A 17617-nucleotide genomic window follows, 5' to 3' on the forward strand; every position below is an offset into this window, starting at 1 on the left:
GAATGGAGAGATGTCAAACAGGGCAGGCCAGCTATTTCTCCTCCAGGCATTTGTGGATTCTGAAAGTGGAAGTAGTAGTAGATAATAAGCTGAGAGGCTGAATTCACCGGCAGGAATTCAGAGCTTCCCTGTTTTTCAAGAAGGAAGAAAGGGGCACTGACTGGGAAGCACTAGGCTGCAATGGACTAAAACAGGAAGTAAGGGTAAACCGGAAATACACCAACCTTCACAAGACTGAGTCCTGTATCAGAAACCTGGCTAAATGAACATTTTGCCCTGACTGGTGTGGCTCAGTGGGTTGGCCCTTGTCCCACAAAACTGAAAGATTGCTGGTACAATTCTGGTCAGACACATGCCTGGGTTGCAGGCCAGGTCCCCAGTTGTGTGCATGGGAGAGGCAACGGATTCTCTCTCACATGGATGTTTCTCTCCCTCTGTTTTTCCCTCCTCCCCCCCTAAAAATAAGTAAGTAAAATCGTTAAACTAAATAAGTAAATGTACATTTTCATATGAATGTGTGGGTTATTTACTATTTTCTCTGTACACTATCATGTCTGTGAATAATGACTAAGGCAGCCTTCAAGTTCCCCTCAGCTTCATTAAACTTTAGAGAGGTTCCTTTGGACTGTAGGCCCCCTGGCCTCCCTTATCTTAGAGCATTTTCTTTAGAAAACTTGTTATTGTAAATTATTTCTCCACCCCTTTGAGATGTAAATCTTCCCCTAGCCTCTTGCCAGTTTTATAACCCAAGACTATCTTTCTCAAGGGCCTGGGAGCTATCCCTTTGAAACGTAATCATTAAAAGGAATATAGTCAATATTGTGATAACTTTGCACTGAGACAGATGGTTACTAGACTTAGTATAGGTATCACATCATAAAGTATCTAAATGTCGAATCACTATATTGTACACCTGAACCTGATATAACATTGTATACCAACTATACTTAAATAAATTAAAAAAAAATTCATGTTAGAATCCTTGTCTGCTAGTCTCTATTAGAGAGTCAGAGCCTACCTTCAAAGAGCACCAGTTGGCCAACACTGCTATCCTAATCACCTTGACCATCCTCCCTGCTAAAGTCCCCTAGTGCTTTTCCACTAACTCACTCCAGTGCTTGAAAATCCTCCTGTCTCTTGTTTTGGCAGAATTGAGTTCAAATTCACTCTCCTATTTAGTCTTAAATAAAATCTTCCTCACCTGTCCAACTTTCCAGTGCAATTTTTCCTTGACTATAATGGCAGTATATATAATACTTGTTATTAATGCTTTTGTCTTATTTCACTGGCTTACAGCTATAATCTTTAATACAATGCCAACAATAAGTTCCTGGTTTCAGAAGAAAAAAACTCAACATTTATTGATACCCTTCATTAAATTAAGAGATTTTATTTCTATTCTTAATTAGTAAAGTTCTTTTTATGAATGATGTTAAATATTACCAAATCCATTTTTCTGCATCTATTAACATAATTGTATGGTTTTTCTTTATTTTGTAAATACAGTGAATTACATTGTTGATTTTCAAATGTAAATAAACCCTTCATTTCAAAAATAAAACTAATTTGGTCATTATGCTATATATTACTTTGAAAATTTTTAAAAATACTTTTGTTATTATATTTATGAAAACATTGGCTTGAAATTTTTCTTTTCTTGATGTTTTTGCCAGATTTTGGTGTTGTAATTATGCCAGCTTAATAGAGTATGTTGAAAGTTTCCCATTTAGACAAACATGTGTAAAAGTGATAGTTCTTCCTTAAATGTGTGATAAAATTCACCTAAGAGGTCATCTACATCTGGAGATTTCTCTCTTCATCCATGATGTTCTCTTAGTTCCACTGCTATCAACTGATCTTCTTTTCTCCTGCTCTCTTTCAAATGGTTTAAAGGAGAGGGTGTAAGTAGGTGTTTCCTAATAAAAGACAGACACACTGATACCAGAGTCCCAAATGTCTAGCCCAATGATTGGTTCCTTGGGAATCCCCAAGCTTCAGTGAGAACCTAGCCTGAGGAAAGGATGTGGCCACCCTGGGAGAAATGGGCGAGAAGGGAGCAGAATTCCAGGAATTGCCTTTCACCCATCTTGCTCCTATAAGAGGTTGCACCTGCTCTTTCAAGGGTCACACCATACCGCAGACCCCAACCATAGGATTTCCCAGGAAAGGTGTCCTTGTCACAAGCTCTTTCTCCAGTCTGACTCATGGGAAGGAGGTCTTATCTGAAACCAGGGAAGCTTCTCTGTGGCAGGACTCCGAAGGTTCAGAAGAGGTACAAATGAATGAACAGATAAAAGGTAAGAGGATATAGAATATAGAAATCCAGGCAGAGAAGGAGCCATACTTGGAATTATAGCCTTGAAGGCCAACATAAAGTGATCTCAGCCCAGCCACTCTAACCTCCAATGGCTGAGTTTCTGCAAGTAGCTGGGGAATCTGGCCAAGGCCATAGAGATACAGGAAGAATATATATATAATGGCAACTTCACTGTACTAGTCAGTGAGAGCAGTAGATGCCCTTGAGTGAGCATGTGTACTATGTGGCTGTCACATTCTAAATGAATGAGCAAGTAGAGCAATGAATCTGCATCAGATTTTGCATTCAGCTAGAACTCCTCTGTGGAAACTATTCAGATGATCCACCAGGCCGCAGCTATGGGCAACTGGTGATTGGCAGCTTCACTATGACAACATGCCCTCTTATGCATCACATCTCGGGCAGAATTTTTTAGCAAAATATCAAATCACACATGTGATTCAGCCCTGCTACCACTCAGATTTGGTGCCCTGTGACTTCTGGCTTTTCCCAAACCTAAAATCACCTTTGAAAGGAAAGAGATTTCAGGCTGTTGATGAGACTCAGGAAAATATGATGGGGCAGCTGATGGTGATTGGGAGAATTATGTGAGGTCCAAAAGTGCCTACTTTGAAGGGTATAGGGAACCGTTCTGCTTGGCATGGTGAATGTAGCCCAGCCCCTGACTTGGAATACCACTGGGGAGCAAGTCGGCACGCAGGACCCAGGCCCACGGATAGGTTTTCCCATGAAAAATCGGGCCTGCATTGTACCTAGGCTTCTTTGAGACTTGCTTTTTTGCTAAAACCCTCTCACCCTGAGCTGAGGCAACAAAAGTTTATTGCATATCTTTAAAGTAACTTCCTAAAGCCTATGCTAGACTTCCCGAGGATGGAGTGTAACCAGTTCAACCATTTTTTCCTTTGCATTTGCAAATATCCTTTTTCTTTGTAGTAATTAGCAACTTCCTTTCCTTTGTTATTTGTTAAAGGTAACCACTTAAAGTGAACCTGTGCATAGTAAATGAGGGCCATCCTCGATGTAATGTGCCCAGAAAAACAATAAAAGCCTGTTCAGGCAGGGGTCGGGGCTCTCTTACTCAGAGAGTGGCCATGCCATCTCTTTTTCTCCACAGGGTTTCTGTAGTCCCTGTGAATTTGTTTGTTGCATCCACAACACGTGGACCCCATGGGCCACAGTCTGCATCAGAAGGGGACTAAGGCATCATTGTCCTATGTACAATATTTCTTGTATATTCTTCAGTAAATACCTCTATTTTTCATATTACATGGCTGGGTGCCTTCTTGACAGACCTTATATATATATGTATATATTCCTATCTATATTCATTTAGAGAGAAGGGATCTTCTTAAAGAACTTAATTTTTTCTTTCTGATACTTACATGTTTTACCCATGTTACTCACAAAATGTAATTTTATAAGAGTTTGATTACTATTTGATGCATCTGAGTAAGTATTGAGTAGGTCCTGCTGAGATCAATGCCAATGAAACCATCAGCTGTACCAAATACCCCTCAAGTGCCCCACACATGAGCAGCTCCCCAAGTGCCCTTCCAAGCACCCATTCTTATGTTCATCTCTGTGCCCAGTCTCTTCCTGTCATGGCTCCAGCTCTGGGGAAGCTGCTGCCTGAGTGAACATGGGTCCAACAATCCTACTGATACAGGGTGCAGCCAAGGGGTGGGGGGGCAAAAAAGATTTGGAATGGTGTCCAGAACTCAAAGTGTATAGGAATATGGGAGAGACATATAAGATGTCCTTACCACCCCCCCACCCTCAGCTCCGTGTCAGTTGGGGGAAGGGACAAATGGAGCAGGGCCATTGAGAGTTGTTTTGCATAGCAACAGTTTTTGCTGCTAACCTCTGGAATGGTCATTTAACATATCTATAACATTTTTTTAAAGATTTTATTTATTTATTTATCTTTAGAGGGGAAGGAGAGAGAGAGAGAAACATCAATGTATGGTTGCCTTTTGTGTGTTCCCTGCTGGGAGTTGGCCTACAGGGAACTGGCCTGCAACCCAGGCATGTGCCCTGACTGGGAATCGAACCGCGATCCTCTGGTTCGCAGGCCCATGCTCAATCCACTGAGCTACGCCAGCCAGGGCCCATATCTATAACATTTAACTGGTTTCATAGATATGTTGAATAGCTGTGGCCAAGTTTTGAGCCAGGGAGAAGGGAGTGGCCTCTACCCAGGATGTAACTGGGGGCTGATGCTCTGAGACAGTGCCTGCGTGAGAGCTTGGAATGGATTGGCTCCAGGACATGGGGCCATACTTGCCCAGGTGAAAAGGGAGAGGCACGCTGTTTTGGAAGAGGGGAGATGCAGCAGCCATTGGAGAGAGAGCCATGTGGCTTTTGCAGAGTGAGGACCTCCTCTTGGCCAGGTGAGGAGGAGAGCTACGCTATTTTGGAAAGATGTAGACCCCTGTAGCCATTAGGAGAGAGAGCCACGCAGTTTCAACAGAGTGAAGACCTCTTTCCCAGGTGAAAAGGGAAAACCACGCAGCTTTGCCAGAATGGAGATACCTGCGGCCAGGTAAAGAAGAAAAACACGCACTTTTGGTGAAGTGCGGACCCCTGCAGCTTTGGTAGAAGAGGCCCACATAGCTTTGGGGCGCTCCCTTCGGCCTAGTGGCCTGGAAAGCAGGAGAGACTTTGACTGGAACTTGGTACAAAGAACTCTTGCCAATGGAAGGTGTCACATGACTTTGGATAAATTGGAAATCCTGCCTGGACAGGTGACACAGCAAACAGTGCCAACGACCTGAAAAACGGACGTGTGCTCTTTTCCTGACTTACGGTACCCAGAGTTGGGGGGTGGGAGAAGGGAGCGCTGTGTGTGTGTGTGTGTAGGTGTATACCCTTAAAGACTAACATTTTAATGAAGGCATTAGGCCTGAGTAGCATTAAATAAACATTTCGTTTCCTTTTCACAAACCTCTGGCATTGAGAGATGTCTTTCCAGTTGGCTGCAGACAGAGAGCCCAGTAGATACTAGTATACTGTCCTTGGGAGGGACCCTGTTTTCTGTAGCAGTTTTTTTGGCATCCTTCGGTGGGCCAAGTATTGCCCCCTCCCCTTGAACCTGTTATTCGGTAACACTACCATACTTGCCAGAGCTCCTACTTCCATGGCAGTGCAGTGATCAGTGCCTGGGAACTCTGGCTGCTACCAAAAGTACTGCAGATCTGGAGCTCAAGGACTCAGACGAACAGCATTAAATGAACCTAAGGTCCAAGATACTAGTACCTTCCCTAGCCTGACGCTCCTCCCCCACCAGTTCTCTGTTACCTTTAGAAGCTGTATGAGGTCAGTAGTTCTGCCTCATCCATGGTTTCGTTTTTCACAGTTTCAGTTACCTACAGTTAACCATGGTGCAAAAATATTAGTGAAAAATTCCACTTCATTTCATCTCATCATGTAGGCATTGTATCATCTCACATCATCTCAAGAAGAGTGAATATAGTACAATAAGATATTCTGGGAAAGATCACATTCATATAACTTATTACTGTATAGTATTATAATTGTTCTATTTTATTATTAGTTTTGTTAATAATCTCTTACTGTGCTAGTTTATAAATTAAAATTTATCATAGGTATGTATGGTTAGGAAAACACCATAGTATAAATAGGGCTCAGTACTGTCTGGTTTTAGGTACCACCTGGGGGTCTTGAAACATCTTCCCCAAAGATGAGGGGAGACTATTGTATATTGAGAACGTACCCTGTTCTCCCCACAAAGCTCATCTGCTATGGTCTTCCAAAATGTATCCTTTATTACTCCTTCCTGCTTCCTGAACCCAGTTCAGAGCCTGCTTCTGAATATGTGCAAGTATAAGATTTCTTTCTCTGAATACCACTTGCCCCTTACACACTCTTTACATCTCCCATCAGATTTGGGGGTGTTTTCAAAATTTGCACTCTTCCAAATACAGCACTGCCATGCATTAAGTATGAAAGACTGGTACAAGACCAGAAAAACTTGAAACCTGACTCTCCTTAGTTCATAGGTAGTTTACAGGGACTGGAGTGTAAGGAGAAGGCATGCATTTTGCAACACTAGAATTTCATGGGTAGGTATATATGAAGCATTTCCCAACCATTATAATAAACACACACACACTCATTTCACAGCACTGATTCTGTAATAATTGCTTGGAAGACATAGCTCTAAGTAAGCAATTCATCTTTTGATGTGGGTGTGAGGAGAACCCAAGAAATGCATTTGATACAAAGACAAACAGTCTGAGCTCAGTGCTGCACTAGTTCACTTCTTCCCAGATGTTGTCTTCTCCTGTGCTAAGAGCAATCACCCTTTCTAATCACTGGAAGATAGCTTGAGGGCATGCCATTTCTTTCCATTCACTTCTAGTATATGCTTTTAAAAAAAGGAAGAAGAGCCCAGCTCATTCTAACTTATTTCAATGTAAACTTGATCTCAAATCCTTCCCTCCCCCAGGGTTGGTGAGGCCTTGCTGGTGGCACTTCCTCTCCTCCCCTTACCCTTTTCACACTATTTGTGGGTAGGCTTTTCTCTTCCCAGGTGAATTTAAGAGCAGACAAAGGATTAGGGGTTAGAGAGAGAGTGAAACATCATCTGTTAATTGACCTTGATGTTGTACTTGCTATTGTTGACTTTTGTAGGAGGGATGTAACATGCAGGGATCTTCCAACAGCATAGTGGCATAGATTCTGTTGTGACTTAATCAGTATCAGTCACTGTTGTAGGAACCCCTTTGCCCTTAGACAGCATTCTGAGCAGAGCACTGGCACACAGCTCAAGCCTGGCTGCCTTCCCTGATTTCCTCTGACCTCAATGAGTGGTCCTCTTAGAATCTCTTCAGTTGGCTGTATGGGGGAAAGACTCTACTCTCTTTCCCCTTGGGGAGAAGAAGAAAAATGCCACACACCTTTCCCCTAAGATAATGACTCACTATATGGCAATTTTTTTCTATTCCTAGTCTCCCCTTTACACAGGCTGGAATGCAGGGGGTTGGGGAGACAGGAGCAGTGACGGTAGCAGGGCCTCCAGTCCTGCCACTGGAAAGTGAGTCCCTTGAGGCTAAACCTGTATATGTTGTTTTTGAAAGGAAAGGCACTTTGGTTTTTATTGTTTTCAGTTTGGGGGGATCTAGCCAAAATCCTTATAAAACAGTTCATGGTTTTATTAAAAAACTATGTTAGAGCTCTATTCAATCAGCAGTTCTCAGTACAAATGAGCCAGTACTTATATAAAGAAATAGAACCTAGAGAAAAAAGAAAACAGGAAAAATCATCCTTAAATTGGAAGCCAAGGAAGATTTCCAGGCTCCCTCATTCCACCATGTCTTTAAATGTTTTAACTGCATTCATAAGATGCAGATGGTGTTGAAACAAGAAGGAAGTGACTGACTAGGGAAAAAGAGTTTCTCATGTGTTTGTATGTGCAGTCCTTGGTCAGTTCATTGGTTTGTCACTGCACTAATGCATTTCCTGTCATTAAATCTGCCATGCTTGCTCTTTTTCTCTAGTTCAACATTCCATTTAATAAAGACAACATAGTGGCTGAAAGAAGCATTTAAAAGAAAGATCTACAATTCTGCATTGCATTTTCTATTATATCAGTCGGCAACACCAGATGATCACTTTTTCCAAAAGTTCAATCAGCAGTCAGCTGAATCAGGTGCAGGCTTCACTATGTCTCCACAGGATCCCAGAGACTGCAGAGTGTCAGTACCACTAAGGATGAATCCCATGTGTGATCCAGCCTGATGCTCTGGAAGTGGCTGGTTGATGAGTCAGTCACTCTTCTGTCTGCGCAGGGCACCTACCTCTCTGTCAGTCTCTGGCTCTAAAGATGAAAAGGATAGGCTCTAAACTGGGGATTATGATTCATCTTCCCCAGAATGAAAAGACGAAAGGGAATTGGCATAAAAACATCAGGTAGGGAATCAAGGATAGAATTAGAGAAGTGATGAAGAAATCCACTTACATTTCAAAAAAAAACAAAAAACAACTCCTCTGAGCATTTCTGAGATGTTTTAATCCTCCAACTCTTAGCCAATTTATGTGATTTGTATTATGCCCCAATTCTTGTCTGTCAACAACCCAAAGATTGCCCCTGTTTGGACTGAAAGTAGCCTGGAAAACCCATGAGTAATGAAAAAAAAGTCTCTACACCTGGAGCTATCTGAGCTTCAGGCTAGGTTTGTCCCCCTCCCCCACAAATCACCTGTGTTTCCCTCTGAGAACATCCATCACTGTCGTGTTGATGCCTGTCCTGCTTGCTAGTTTCTAGGCTCTTAGGACAGAACTTTTGTTTCTTTCCTTCACTGCTGGATCCTTGATGCTAACTAAGTATGGTGTCTGGCCTATAGCTGATGCCCAGCAAATAGTTTTCCAATAAAGAAATATGGGAGTAGATGAGTAAAAAAATCCAGAACAGAAAGCAGGTGAAAGCTCAGGCCAAATCTCAGATTTGTGCAATGTAAGGCAGGGGCACAGACAAGGACAGGGCTGGAAGGAGGCCTGGGGTTCCCTGACGGCACCCCTTCCCTAGGAGTGACCAGCCCCACCAGCCATTTTCTCATGCCCAGCTCCACCAGCAAAGTTGCAGTGGCAGCATGAACAGGACTGTTTTCTTCCACTCACTTCTCTCCTCAGCCACAGGGCATCAGCTATTGTGAATTGCTAGTCTGGCATTTCACAAGTGCCCATTTTCATCCTTTGTAATTGTCTCTTTTTATTGTAGTATTGTAACTGGAAAAGACAACTGCACTCCGGCTGCCTGTCACTACCAAACCCAATAAGCAATGACAGTGATCGAATCTTTTATGGGCACTTTATTCAGTGCCAGCGATCCAAGAAGATGGTAGGTTCATACCCGAACAGACATCTTACCTTCTCTTTCTAGGTCAGACTTTTTATACCAGGGAATAAACAAGGTGTGGTGTGAGGGCTTTGAGATTCAGGGAGGATTAGGTGATAGGAGCTGCAACATTCTTGTCCTGGGCAGTTAGCTGTTCCCAGGGGTAGTGGTCATCTGTCTCTCCCTGGAACACAAAGGCCCAGCTGCCGCTACTTGTTCCCAGGTGGTAATCTTTAGCAGTGCCCTAAGAGGTCAGTTGTTTTCCCAGGAGCCAGGATGGGCCTTATCTGTAGTTTCTGAAACAAAAGCTTTAACATATACATTACTTACTAGGCTCATAACTTTTTACCTTAAGCTAAAATTTTCCAAGTCTTGAGTCCCCCATTAGTATCTCCATGAGAGGGTGAAGGGGTAGGTGTGGGTACTTGATAATATAAGGGCAATGTTGCTCCCAGATTAGGTCTGAAGCTAAATCAGAATGCAGCACCTTTGAGATTGAAACCGGAAAAAAACACTGGTGTTCTGGCTGCTGGTCACTATCAAACCCAATAAGCAGAGACAAGAATTGAATCTTTATGGATGCTTTATTCAGATGGCCAGTCATCTAAGAAGATGGCAGAGTCATACCCTTACAGACCATCTTGTCTTTTCTTTCCAGGCCAGTGTTTTTATACCAGGGAATAAACAAGGCATGGTAAGGATTTTGAAGTTCAGGCAGAATTAGGTAGGAGACACTGCAACATTCCTGTCTTGGGCAGTTAGCCATTCCCAGGGGTTGGTGGTCCTCCTCTGCTCCCTAAAACACAATGGCCTGGATGCCTCCACTTGTTCCCAGGTGGTAATCCTTAGCATTGCCCCAAGAGGTCGGCTGTTTTCCCAGGATCCAGGATGGGCCTTATCTATCCATAGTTTCTAAAACAAAAGCTTTAACATATACCTTACTTGCTAGGCTTATAACTTTTTACCTTAAACTAAAATTTTCCAACTCTTCAGTACCCTATCAATTCCACATATTAGAAACTGTCCTGTTGGAAATTTAACATGAGCATAAGCATAAGATACGCCAGTGGTGGTGGTGCAATTCATCTTCACACCAGCTGAGAGCACAAAACAGTCTTTAGTACAGTTGACAGAAGTTGCACACTCTCTAGCTGGGGCTACATTAGCGACCTCCAATGAAAACATTTCCCTATCCTTTAGAGTTACCACTGGTCCCCAATTATAAATATAAGAGTAAGTTATCTTCTTTTTGATATGCTCAATCACAGTATTATTTCTAAGGCTTTCCAAGGTAGTACAAGCACCTACAAGACATGAAGTGAAAATTTGTTCAACATAAATTCCTCCTGCAAGACATATTCAGAACATCTTTTGCTAAATATACCCAAGTATTTTCATCTCATTTGAAAGGAATAAGATGTCCATAACAAAGGGTTAAACAAGAGGTAAAGAAAGAACATAAGTCATCTAAAGATGACTTTTAGGCCTTCCTCCAGTCCTTTCTTTATTCTGGTGTGATAAGTCCAAGGTTTTATTTCTGCCAGCTTCGCCATGGTGGAGATGGTGAGGAGTATGTCCCAAGGTCCAGTCTACTTTCTCCTATTTGGCTTTTCTGAGATGCTGTCATTCAAGTCTTGAGTGGCACCTTGTCTGCAGACTCAAAGGAATGCAGCAAACCTGTGGGGGAGAAGTCTCTAATACAGGCAAGGTCATTAGTTACAGCTAAAGTTTGACTTAAATGTTGTACATATTTCTTTACCTTCATTTCTTGATCTATATACATATCTCCCACCCCAATTGTGGCCTGAAATGGCCACCTATACACAATTTCATAGGGACTCAACCGAATCCCACTTCAAGGAGCCATCCTTATCCTGAGCAGGACAATAAGCAAGGATTGATGCCAATGGAGATAAGTTTCTTGACACAGCTTGGCTATATTTTCTTCAAGGTGTAATTCATCTTCTCTACCTTCCCAGAAGCCTGAGGTCTCTATCCTGTGTGGAGTCTCCACTTGATTCCTAAAATTTACTAGCCTCCTGTGCAATTTCTAAAATGAAAGCAGGTCTGTTATCACTTTGGATGCTGCCAGGTAGGCCAAAGTGAGGGATTATTTCCTTCAGTAAAGCTTTAACTACCTCCAAAGATTTCTCTGTTCTAGTGGGATAGATTTCTAACCATTCTGAAAAGGTATCAACAAAGACTAACAAATATTTCCACTCTTGGACCTATGGCATCTGAGTAAAGTCTATTTGCCAGTCCTCAAGTGGACACAAGTGGAGGGACTCCCAGCCTCCTCAAGTGGCTGGGACTCTGTTCTGGGTTTGTTCTGGCACACAACACATCTAGCAATTACTTTTCTTATGGTTTTAGAAATTCCAGGACCTGTGAGCCACAGTTTGACATAGATGGTTAATGAGTCTCTTTCATAGTGCGTGGCCTCATGCAAATCCTTCATGACTGGCTCTACTAAGTTTTCAGGAAAACAATATAGCTCCTTTCTTCCTCTTTTAACATCTACTATCAGGACCTTCTTCATCAAAACCCCAACCCTTGGCTTTCTCTAAGTCTGCAGTCAAATATTAAGGGTCAAACTGTGACAAGTCCAGAATGGGTACCAAAGGCATTATAAACATTTCTTTAGCAGCCTCTTTTGCTGCCCATTCAGCCAGATTGCTTCCTCTAGCTGTTACAGAACAGACTTGGGAGTGCTGTATGATATACTATTGCTGAAAGGACCCCCACTGGGTTTGCTATGCCCGCCGCCAGAGGAAAGGCCACTCTCAATGCCAGAGATCTGTGAAAAAGAAATGTTTATTTAAAGCTATACAGACTTAAATTAGTGACCCAATGTCTTCATTAAAATATTAAAGTCCTTTAGGACACCCACGGATGCACACAGTCCTTCCTTCTCCCTCTGCCCTAATCTGTGGTACCATCTCTTAGGAAAAGAAGTAGAAGTCCATGATTCAGGCTCCAGGCACCATCAGCTGCATTTCCACCAGGATCTCCAGTTAATCCAAAGTCATGTGGCACCTTCTCATGGCCCACCAGCAAGAGTCCTTTCACCCCTTTTTTTTTCCAGGCAAAGTCTCTCCTGCTTCCTAAGCCACATGGCAAAAAGGAGCGACCCAAAGCTGCATGGTTCTCTCCTGCCAAAGCTGCAGAGTTCCCCACTCTGCCAAAGCCATGTGGTTCTCTCTCCAATGGCTACAGTGTCTGGGTTTAAATCCCTGCGCCAATCTTCCTCTGCAGCCCCATTTCCAACTTCTCCTACAATCAGTCACACCTGCCAACATTCCCCTAACCTTCCAGCTTTACTGGGCTGCCATAATGAGTCTGGGCAGGTGTGGCCCCATGGTATGGAGCCAATCATCTCCTAGCTCTCACACAGGCACTGTAACCAGGGGGAGTTGCCTCCCAGTTACATCATGGGTGAAAGTCACTTCCATTCCCCTGGCTCAAGGCATGGCCACAGCTATTTAACATATCTATGAAACCAGTTAAAGGTTATAGATATGTTAAATGACCATGCCTGAGGTTAGCTGCAAAGCTGTTGCTATGCAAAACAGCTCTCAATGGCCCTGCTCCATGTGTTCCATCCTGCAGTTCAGACTCATGGGGGTGAGGACATCCTATATTTTTAATATTTCCTAGACATCTTGAGTTCTGGACCCCATTCCAAATCCTATTTGGGTCACCCCTCTGGGGGGACCTCTGGAGAGCCACTTTAGTGTTCTCCTTTTGATGCCCCGTGCAATGCATAACTGCCACCTGTAAAGGTACCTGAACAGCCTCTAATAATTCTAAAATTTCTGCTACATGCTTAATCTCCTTTTTATTTGGAGGTTAACAGTTTTTTTTCTTCCCAGATGAAACCAGGTGCATGGAAAATTAGGAAGCTTACCTTGAGTTGATATACACATTCAGTCTGTTTTGACACAACAATTCCAGTGTCCTGGTTAATGCAATCAGTTCAGCTTTCTGAGCAGAGGCAACAAGGTCTTGGGCTCCACTACTTCTCAAGAGTCACAACTGCACACCCAGCCTCTCTGTTTCCTTTGTCCATATAACTGCTTCTGTTACAGAAAAATGAAGTGACCAGACATCGAGGGTTCAGGAGCACGATCTTTATTTATGTGCACAGGCACAGAGGAGGGTGATCTCCAAATTCTGAGCCCTGAACAAAGGGCTCTTGGGGTTTATATAGCCTGCAGGACCTTCCTGTCTACGAAGCAAGCAAGTCACAGAAGCGGAATGTGGAAGTTAGGTCTATTTCCTTATTTGGGGATATCTGAGGTGGTGTGGCTCATTGGCTGCGCAGCAGAAGCAGGTTACAGAAGTGGAATGTGGAAGTTAGACTCTCCTACGGGGTGTTCTTAGGCTAGCAGAAAAGGGGCTTTTCTCTATCACTTCCATATCTGCATATGGAGTCCAGTCTGCTTCTTCTAGGGAATGGTCCTATAAATCAATTCTGCTATAATCTACTTCATCAGGTATCTCGGCATAGTCATGTATTAGCATGGCTGAGTCTGGGAAAAGAGATGCAGGATTTAACTTACTCACAGTTTTGAGGGAGACATTGGGAATGTTGAGAAGAATGGCTTGGCACCTGCCCATTCTTCCAGCAGTGAGCCACATATTTCCCTTTTGCTCCAGCAAGCTCAACACTTGCTAGGGCACATTACTGGTATAGGCTGTCCCAAGGAAAACTTTTTTAGCTTCCTGCAAGAGCTTGAAGGTAGCTGCCACTCTCAAGCAGGCTGTCCACCTCTGGACAGTGTGATCTAATTTCCTTGACAATTATTCGATGGGCTGCAAATGTCACTAGCATTTGGGTGAGGAATCCTAGGGCAATGCGCTGTCTCTCATGTACATATTATTGAACGGGCTTCAATAGCTTTAGAAGCCCCAAGGCCAGTGCAGAAGTCAGGTGCACCTTTGTCCACTCTAAAGGGCTATATTCCAGTCCTTTCAGAGCCTCATACAGTGGTTTAGCAATGAGCCCAAAGTTTCTAATACAAATGCAGCAGTCACTTGATATCCCCAGGAACCTCCTTAACTTTTTTTCTGGTGTTGGGAGGGGTCCTCTGTGGACTTTTGTTGCACAGCCTGCACCACACTCAGACTTTTCTGCTCAGGGATGTCTCTCCCCATTCCCTCAAGGAGGCATCTCCTATAATGCTCTAAGAGAGGAAGGCTATCCCCATTAGGGTCCCGGTTGGGCTTGGTTAGAAGCATTGCCCTGGGAGGGCCCAGAGCCCCATCTGGCTTTTCTTGGTGTACTCTCCAAGCCTCTTCATTTGCTTTATCCAACACTGGCCTCCACTCATTCCCCCACAGCAGAGAATTCAATAAGGCTTGTATGTCTGCCCAATTGGGAGGATGAGTGGCAAAAACTGACACAACCAAATCAGTCATTTTAGCAGGATCACCTCTATAAGAAGGGCTTGAGCTTTTCCAGTTTAACAGATCTGATGTAGAAAACAGAGTATGTGCCCAATAATATCCAGCAGGCTGGCCCTCTGGCCCTACTCCCATTGGAAGAAGTCTCCGCAAAGAATATTGTCCTGTCCCAGTAGGGAATTTTCCTCCACAGAATTTGGTTCCCTGAGGGGTTGGAGATGGCAATACCAGTTCAGGCGCACTTTCCCCAGTTCCCTCGGCTGAGTAGAGAGGAAGACCCCCTGGACCGGAAGGCACCGTGGGAGCCCTGACCATGCTCGCAGCAGTCATAACATCTACCTCTTCCTGGTCTCTCCTCTGAGCTTCTGCTATCTTTCACATGAAAATTCCCTTTTCTCTGAACCATTAACTTATTCCCTTTAATTCTGCCTCTTTATTATGTAAACTGAAAAAAAGGAAACCTCTAGGTAAGGAAGGCATTTTGTCTGACTTCCCTGATTTTTGACAAAACAACTCTAGTTACAGTATAATACAGTAACTTAAAGACCCATTCAGTGACCAGCGTTCTCTTGAGTCCAAATTATACAATACACAAGCTGAACAGTACTACAATAAAATCACATTTGCTTGAGTTAAATGTTTATAAGTTGACATATCAGCCAGAACTCACCCCAGTGGGCTGTTTCCTGCAGTGGAGGAATGGAGGCTTTTTCTACCAAACAGAGCTCCAAACAACAGGTACCCAAACCAAATTGGATGTCATTTTTTTCAGACCAAGCTGTGAAACCCAAAAAGTTACCTTTACCAGACGACTTAAGTCATGACCCAGGATTTTAACCCAAACCAAAAAGCACAATGATTCAATCAAACGTGATAAACAATGAGACTTGCCAGGAATGAGGGGGAGAATCCCCAAGTGAAATCACTCAGCAGATGCTTAGGATTCTCTGAATCCAAACCCCCAGGGGCCTCTCAGCCCAGGCAGCCAGTGGGACTCCCCGCCAAATACCCAGACGTACCAGAGAGTCCCAAAGTCAGTCCCAGAATGGAGTTGCCAAAATATGAAACTGGAAAAGACACCAGCATTCAGGCTGCCTGTCACAACCAAACCCAATAAGCAATATCAGCAATTGAATCTTTATGGGCGCTTTATTCAGATGGCCAGTAATCTGAGAAAATGGCAGGTTCATACCCTAACAGACCATTTTGTTTTTTCTTTTCAGGCCAGACTTTTTATACCAGGGAATAAACAAGGTCCATTGAGGGGTTTTTAAGCTCAGGGAGGTAAATGAAACTGCAACATTCTTATCCTGGGCAGTTAGCTGTTCCCAGGGGTGGGTGGTCCACTGCGGCTTCTTGAAACACAATGGCCTGGATGCCTCCACTTGTCCTCAGGCGGTAATCCTTAGTAGTGCCCCAGGAGGTCGGTTATTTTCCCCAGGAGTCAGGATGGGCCTTATCTGTAGTTTCTGATTTACCAGAAGCCAGGATGGGTCTTATCTGTAGGATCTGAAATAAAAGCTTTAACATATACCTTACTTGCTAAGCTTATAACTATTTACCTTAAACATTTTCAACTCTTAAGTACCCTATCAAGGTCTCATTGTACAGATAGGAAGAAGTACGTTCCTGAGAACTTGTGTGCCCAACCCAGCCTTTAACCAGCTTGCCCACCCAGATTCTCTCCCTTCATAGTGCTACAGAGTTCCTTAAAAGAACTCATGATATTACAATTGTTTAAAGCAGAGTGATAGGCAGAAGGGAGGAAGGAACTAACATGTTCCCAAAATGTATTTTTGTACCAAAACACAAGTATCTGGTCCTACACTTTTGCATACTCTGATAAAAATGTCTGTTAAAAGAAATAGAGTATAGCCCTTCCACACAGCAGCCATTGAGGAGCAGCAGCCAGGGCTTTGTGCTTCCCCATGGCAGTGGGCCTCAGCAAGGGCCACAAGGTGACCAAGAACACGAGCAAGCTGAGGCACAGCCCCAGCAGAGGGCGCCTTACCAAGTGCACCAAGTCTGTGCGGAATTGATCCCAGAGGTGTGTAGCTTTGTCCCTCATGAGCAGAGCACCACAGAGCTGCTTAAGGTCTCTAAGGACAAGGGGGTTCTGCAGTTCTTCAAGAAAAGGGTGGAGACACACATCCACAACAACAATGAAAGAGAGAGAGGGAAACTGAGCGATGTCCTTGCAGCCATAAGGAAAAAAGCAACCAAGCAATGAGCCCTATCCCTTCTGTGTGTAATACAACCTGTTCAGAAAAAAAAAAAAATTACAGGATAACTTAAATCCTTGATTATATAAACTTAATACCATCTTAATTGTGATTAGTTTCTTTAGAAACATAATATTTTAAAAAAATTCATGACGGTAATTTTTCTTTGGAGGTTATAACATAGGAGATTATTACAAAAGAATTAAATGACAAATTTATCACTAACATAGTGAAAACCAAATGGGAAATAGTATTCAATTTATACAAATTCACCATACACAAACCGCAAGCATTATCACAGTTATTTAGTAAGTGAAATGCACACAACTCCATCAACCTCATCATTATCAACAATGTTAACAAAATCTTCATTGATTACTCACATAATAAATAGAATTAGAGTCAGCCTCACACATCCCACAGACAGATGCAGACATTTTTTGTTTTCCATTAGTCCTGATTTCTGTTACCTCCACAGATGGAAGTCATATTTTCGTTACAGTTGGCAGAGTTAGATATTAACAAAAGAGAAGGGAGCCAGACATCTAATTAAACTAGATTAACTAGGAAACAGACAGCTTCACAGTCACTGCAGAGAACAGCTGGCATTGCTTAAGATCCAAGTAAGCAGAAATGACCTCTTTCCAATCTCCCCAGGGAACAACCTGCAGGTTCCCCAGATTAAGGGAGAGAGATAAACAGTGAGAGGAAAATTCCTTTACTGAGTACATGCACAGCAGGAGGCAAAATGGTGACTATAAGGGGAGGAGTCCGGCCCAAGCAAAGGACAGGATAGCATAAGGGCATGAAACCTCA

General features: G+C 43.2%; 1 pseudogene; it reads left to right on the plus strand.

The window, feature by feature from the left end:
• The first annotated feature begins 10724 nt into the window (after positions 1 to 10724).
• LOC118996818 (60S ribosomal protein L36-like) lies at positions 10725 to 16809 on the plus strand (annotated as a pseudogene).
• Positions 16810 to 17617: the final 808 nt, after the last annotated feature.

This window comes from Sturnira hondurensis, unplaced genomic scaffold (genome assembly GCF_014824575.4).
Source record: "Sturnira hondurensis isolate 20B ecotype Veracruz unplaced genomic scaffold, ASM1482457v3 Scaffold0011744, whole genome shotgun sequence".
Classification (NCBI taxonomy): domain Eukaryota; kingdom Metazoa; phylum Chordata; class Mammalia; order Chiroptera; family Phyllostomidae; genus Sturnira; species Sturnira hondurensis.